Genomic DNA, 7,216 nt, shown 5'->3' with positions numbered 1-7,216 from the left:
GATCATCTTGAGACAGGTTTCATCAAGTAGCACTTCAACTTAGCTATATCATGCTTATTATTGGAACTAAAGTAGGTTACAGAGCCATCATATGGATTAATGACTGAACCCATGCAGAGATGGGTTGGTTGGTAGGCTCTGTGTTTGTGGAATATGCAAATTACCTATTCCAGTGGTTTATAACAATGGCTTATTACAGGAAATTATAGCATAAAATACAGTGTGTATTTTCATAATCAATTCTGTGTTTTACACTATACAGAAATAACAATTATATTATTAGGTATTAAGAAAGAAACTAAGAACGAAACAGAAGCATTATAACAGCAGTGTTTAATCCATGGGCACACATGTCTTGAATAACATACATAGTTCTGGTTCCTCATCACAGAATAAGCATGTACAAAGGTACATAGGACAGCAAGGATGTTGATACAGGGCTGTCTCCATACAAGGAATGAATTAGAACTACACCCTGAAAAGAGGAGAATGAGATGGATTAACATAAATCATAAAATGAATAATGACATGGAGAAGGTGAATAAAAGAATTATATTGTCAGTCTCTCCTAGTACAAGACACAAGAAAATAGGATCAGACCAAATAAAAAAGCAATTCTTCTCAAAATCCATAATTAAGTGGAACTCAGTGCCTCAGTGTGCTGTGGATTAAAAATACTTTATAGCTCACTCCTCTCTTTGTTGAAGAGCACAAAGAAAACCAAGTAATGTAAAAAAAAATTTTATCACGTAGCTATTTCCTCAGAGAAACCCCATATTATCATTTTGTAGCTACTCCTTGTGGCCCTTGTGTTGGCTACTGTTTTTTGTTCTTCCCATCTGGTGACCTGATTCATCTGTGCCACTAGAAGACCTTGGGTAATTCACCTCTTCAGCACTTCAGCTACATGACAAACAGGCAAGTGTTTCCATTCTCCCTACCTGTCCTTCTTCTTGAAAGGATAGAAAGTGTGCAATTATGTTCAGTGAATTTATAAGTGAACAAGAAGTAACTAAAAAACATACTACTACTCAGTCTTCATTCAAGGCTTTTTCAGTCACATGGAATTTCAGAGAAGCAAGAATTGAATCTCAGAAGGAAAAAAAATATGAGGGAGAGCATCTAAAAGTTTTCTAAAGTATTTAATTTAGAATTACTAATGTTAAAACAGCAAACTGTAATTGGATAGTGTGAAAAAGGCCACAGTAAAATTAAGTAACTGTCTTTTTTCCTCATATTCCTCTTCTGCCTTGGCTGCCCATCCAAATCTGAGTGCTTCAGGGTGTTTGTTTTATAGCTGGCACATTTTAGGAACACTATAGACACAAACAGAATTATTGCTGTTATAGTATAAGATACCCTTGACTTCAACAGAACAGCAGCTCTGTGACACTGTCACTGCCTCATGGCTGGCCTACGACAGGATCAGAATGTTCTCCTTTAGTTTAAATGGTGAAGATCTGGGGAGAGCTTAAGCAGAAAGTTTGCTTTACCATTTTGCACATAGGGAATCTGTGCCAGGCTGTGTGTTAGACCACTGACACAGAGTCTATGCAGCCAAGGAATCACTTCACCTCGTCCCACCACTTACCGCTTAGTTTCCCACCCTGGCTGATTAATAGTGTGCTGGCCCTACAAGGCAGCCTTGTTCTTCTCCAGAGTTGTTACACTTCAGTGGTTGTAAGTTTCTTTCAGAAGTGTCAGAATTAAAGACATGTTATAAACGCCCCATTGCATTTTGTTTCAGGCATCCATCCTGGTGCTACATTATCCAAAATGCACATCCAAGTTAAAAGACAAGCTTCATTAGCCAGTATTCTTTTGCCCTTTCTGCCCTTCTCCATCAACATCCCCAATTTCTCCTTTCAGCACTGATAAGTTGTAAACTAAATATATCAGTAAATACATGATTAATCCAGACAACTCCTTTGGCTGTTCAGTGTCTTTTCTTTCTCCCTCTCTCTTTCACCTAGTTCACTGTTCTGTTTTATACCCCACTGGAAAAAAAATAGAAAAATCTGACTTCTTGTCTCTGTTACTGCTCTTGGGTTTTTCTGCTGTTTTTAACAGTTGTGCATGTCAGGACTTGAAAAACGTTAAAAAAGCCCTCTCCCCCGCCGATTTCCCCCCAGTCCCAGCTGTGCCTCAGATGAATTAGCTAGGTAAAGCCAAAGGCTCAAAAATCCATACAACTTTCTGCTAGCACTAATATCCCAGTGTAATTTGCATCACACAATGACAGGAAAAAAGAACAAGAAATAAAAATCATTGAATGTAGAGAGAACACTGAAAGGTTATGCAATATGTAGCAATAAAACTATTTATTATATTCTAGGACACTCTGTGTAAATTTGTTACCAAAAGAATTAATAAATAAAATAATTAATAAAGCTCAAGTACAGGTAGTAATTTAATATCAAGTGAACCTCTAATAATTTCAGCAATTACATTATTTTCTGCTAATTATGCTTTTTTAAAATGCATACAAAAAAGCTTATAATTGTACTTAAGAGTAAAATTTTTAAGTTACCTGAGAACAAAACATTATTTATTTTGCTTTGAAATTCAAGACAAGCAACATTCTGGGGAAATATAATATTCATGAATATTTGGGTTCTTTTTCAGAAATTAAATCTGAATTTATAAAGATTGTGATTTGAAATATATTGTAAACAACGTTATCCCACTATCATCTACAGCTCTAATGCTGCTGTGTTCATTAAGATAATTTCCAGCTTCTGTAAATTATCAGCTTCTCCCACTCAGTCTGGAGATGCTGGGGCTCCACATGATGCTGAGAAATAGGTGAACGCAAAAAGTGTCATTTCTTTCCATAGAAAAACAGACTTAAAACCCTCTGTTTATTTAAAGCAATAAATAATGCAAAGTGCATATATAGTGTATGGAGTTGATGATGATCTGTTCAAGCCAGAGTTTTCTGAAAAATTGCAACTAACTTCTGCTGATCATATAATGATCTAAGAGAAAATTTGAAAAGAATACATACGTAAATTCTTCATTGACAGCCCAGTTCAAATATATGAATATGGCACATGAGACAGCAATTAGTGAACAGTCACTATTATCCTCTGCAATCATTTCCAAACAAATGAAGAAAGAAGGCTGCAGAGCCATATGGTACATATATTATAAAGTAACCTGTTCCATTCTTTAGACTTACTATTACTGCTTTTGACACAGCTACAGGAAATAAAAAGCTACTGGAATGCAGACCAGGAAAATGTATTCCCAGAAGGCTTTGCAAAACTAGAGGCTGGAATCCTTGAGTGGAAACAGACTTTGCAAAGCAGTCTCCCATTCTCTGCAGCTTAGAGGATCTGCTCAAATGTAAAATACATTCTACAAATGTGGCCATATTTAGTAGCTGTGCTTTTCTTATGGAAAGAAAGGAAAAAAGAGAAATACTGTTAAAAAGGGGAAATCTCCTCATGGAGGACTGGAATGTAGACTAGCAAAGAACATTTCTCAAGAGAGGAAGCACAAAGTCAAACAATTCATACTTAGTATGCAAGATTCAATTATTTTCTTTCTATATCATTCTTCTTAACACACTGCTAACCTGTATAAAATATGCTCTTATTGGTAAAACTGATTATTTTTGTTTCATCAGTGCTTTATAATGTTTGTTGTTCAGCCTAAGTACTGGACAATATTATCACTCCGAGTCTTTGGTAAATTTGCCATTAGCATATCTTTCCTCTCTCTTCTGAGGTTTGGTGCCTTACAGATAGAATTCGTATGTTGCTTCTAACAGCTATGGCAAAAATACTAATACTAACAAGAAGACAGCTCTGGAAATTAACCTTTCAGACCTTTTGACAAGCAAGTGGCATACGCATAAGAGAAAAACGTAAAGTGCAGTGTTTAAAGTCATTTGGGTACTTAAGCACCCAAATATATGGGAAAAAAATATCTTCAACCAAAATGTTATATATTGATTTTTATTGTGTATCTTTTCATGTCTGTCACATATTTTACTCCTTCACCAGCTATATTTAGGTAACTGGACATTTAAAAGTAATACTGAGTCCACTAAAAAAATCTCTATGTCTGATAATGCCTTTGAATCATATTATTAATCTCATCTGCCTAGCTTTAGATATCTATTTCTTTTTTACCAAAGTGAGTCATGAAAAATATATTGCTGACACTTGATACTGAAACATTACATAGAATTTTTAATTTCTTAAAATTCCATTATGCAGGATTGCCTTTCCTAGATTGGCCTCCACACAAGAGAAATTCAAAGGACAGATAAAAGAGTTATTTTCTCAAAGATATATTCTAAATCCCTTTTAAAATGACATAATGTGTGCATTTCAAACCTCTGTTTGATGCTTTGAAGAAGCAGAACATGGAAGAGCTTGTTAAAGGAATTTAGTTAGCCTCAACATCATGTTACTACATATAAAAATGTGTGAGGCACAAACTAGGTAAAAATTGCTTTTATAACATTGAAGAGTATGTTATACACACACTGAGACACTTAAATCAATAAACCATTAAAATAAAATATTATTCTGCTTCAAAACACCTAGCATCAGTCTAACATCCTTGCTCTGATATAGTAATAATTAAACTACAATGAAAGTATACATACTATGAATGAAATAAAGCTTGTGCACAAAAAGTGGTAGTTATACTTAATCTGCCAGTGACTTCAATTTCATTGATAATACTGATAAATCGATAACATAGATAAAACAATAAAGTTTGCCAAAAATTGCCATTTTGGCAAAATCAAGGTTCTTTATATGATCTCACGCCAAAGTGTATAAGCTTGTAAAAAAGGAGATAATTTGCTGACTTATTTAACCACAGTAGCAAATATTTATTTGAATAATTTAAAGATATCAGTGCTCTGCTGAACTGTCACACATGACTGCATTAATGCTTAGAAGAACCAGTCCGAAAGAGGAGCTACCTATATAAGGGTAGCTGTAGGATATTCTATAAACAGCTGTGTTGGCTGAAGAAAGCAACATTCAATAGTTAGCCCCAGCTACGCTTTATCACCCTCTGCTAGAGGCTTCTGCTCACCAGGATAGTGTTACCAAAGGTCTGTATTTCCCAGAACTGATTTTTTTTTGTGTGTGTGGAAATTCTGTCTCAAGCTATGAAGTTGTTCTGACACAGGGAAAAATAGACGTTAAAATTTACTGTATGTATTTTCTATCTTGTCAAGCTGGCTCAGCAAGCTAAATGAAACTGGTTTGTTGTGATTACTGTACACACAAAGAGCTAACCTCTCCCCTTGAAATATAAGATTAAATATATTAAATAAGTGAAATACTATCAAAAGTAACAGATCTCCAAGGTATTTTGTCAAAGATGTGGTCACACCCAGCTCTGCTGACACGGAAAATCATGAAAGAGCCCAAACCAAACTGGTTAAACACACAGTTGACCATGTGCTGGAAGGGTGGTGATCTTGGCAAGCAGGGGGCAATGAACAGTGACAGGGTGTAAGCTCTCCTTCAAGATCACCTGCACCTGAAAGAGGGGGTACGACCACAGACCACCTTCCCTCTAACCACCATCCCCAGCATCTCTTTAGTCATCTTACTGGAAATCTGCCTGATACGTGTTGATGTGAAAGGAAGGCAGCCCAGGCTCACTGTTACTTTACAGTGATAGCTTAAGAAATGAGGTCAAGTCTGTCATCTCACATTCATTGCCTATGCTACCAAGATCTCTGTGGTATCATAAATACACACAGAGCTATTCAAAACATTAAACTAAAGGTCCCAAAGAGCCTACAGCTGAGTTCATGCAGACCAGACAAAAAATGGGAAGTTCGGTTACTAAAGGGTGAAGAGCAACATTAGCTTTCTTTAGGAAGATTGTAAAAAAGAATTGAGTTTAAAAAGAAGAGAAACAATTGCCCAAAAATTATGTTTTCTTCCCTCTGTATTTCATTTCAGGTGTTTCCAAGAAACAGGGGTGGTAAGCAACAAAGCTGAGACAGAAAAGGATAGGCAAAGGGAGCAGCAATGAGAAGTATTAAGAAACAGAAAAGGAAATGGAAGAAAAAGAAGGTGTAGGCCAAAGCAAATTCTGTTTTGTGCAGCATCTTGAAGGCAAAAGCAAGGAGAATGATGTGGGGAGTAGGTGGGAAGTCAATAAATGGGTTCAAGATGCTGAAAGGAAAAGTATTTAGAACAGAAGATTATGGTGATGATTTTAGCAGCAACACCTTAGACTTGAACGAGAAAGAACCTAGCCAGGGGAAGGCAAGAGTTGTCAAGGAGATGATGAGGATGAACTAGCAGCACAGGAAAACTAGAGAGTAATAAGACTAAGTCTCCAAAAATCCATACACTGGCCAGATTTGAATCTACTTTACTGGGATGTATCCTTTGGCTTTTCTGGCTAATGTGGGTCTATGTCAGGGCAAAAGACATTATTCTTTAGTAATACCCAGATTTATGCTTTTATAAAAAAATATGTCTTTTGGTTGTGCCTCAGTACTTTGTGAAAATGAAGACAAAGAACTGGGAAAATTATATTTTATATTATATCGGTTAGTGGATAGATTTCCAATAGGACAGATACATATAGGTTTCCTATTCGCTCAACGGAATGAAATATCACCACATTTACAACAAAATCTCATTTTGCAAAAAAGTTACATTTTTTGCAAATGCACCAAAATTAGTAGGTTAGAACAACTGTTGCTGTCACCCACATTTCTTCCCTTACTTTAGTCACTGTCATTCCAGAGGTGCCAAATAAGCCCTTCTGGCTAAAAATTCAAAGCATGCAAGCAAAAAAATAAAATAAAACCAACAAAAAACAAACAAAAAAACCACCCCAAACAAAAAAACCCTTACAGCTAATCATTAATGTCTTGGGTCTAATTCTACAAACATGCATGTAGGTGATTTACTTTTCTGGGATTATTTCTGTTACTAAAACTCCTCATGTATGTAGCTTAGAAGCCTGGACCTGTTCTTCACTTTTTCTGCCATGTGCTGGCAGTGTTTTAGTAAGGGAGACACTTAAAAAAGATCCCAGACAGGCGTATAAAGAAGTCCAAAGGGAGCAATTAAGAAATGGCCCAAGCACTGTAACAATTAGGACAGCAAGGTTTGTTCTATAACTAAAGCTGGTGACTTCTGTAGGAGCTATATAAATGCACTGAGAGCCCTTTTAAAATTGCTCAGCCCTTTCCCTCCTTTTCGCAGATGAATAG

This window comes from Falco biarmicus, chromosome 11 (assembly GCF_023638135.1).
Source record: "Falco biarmicus isolate bFalBia1 chromosome 11, bFalBia1.pri, whole genome shotgun sequence".
Classification (NCBI taxonomy): Eukaryota; Metazoa; Chordata; class Aves; order Falconiformes; family Falconidae; genus Falco; species Falco biarmicus.
The sequence above is the reverse complement of the archived record's forward strand: the minus strand, read 5'-3'. Positions refer to the sequence as shown.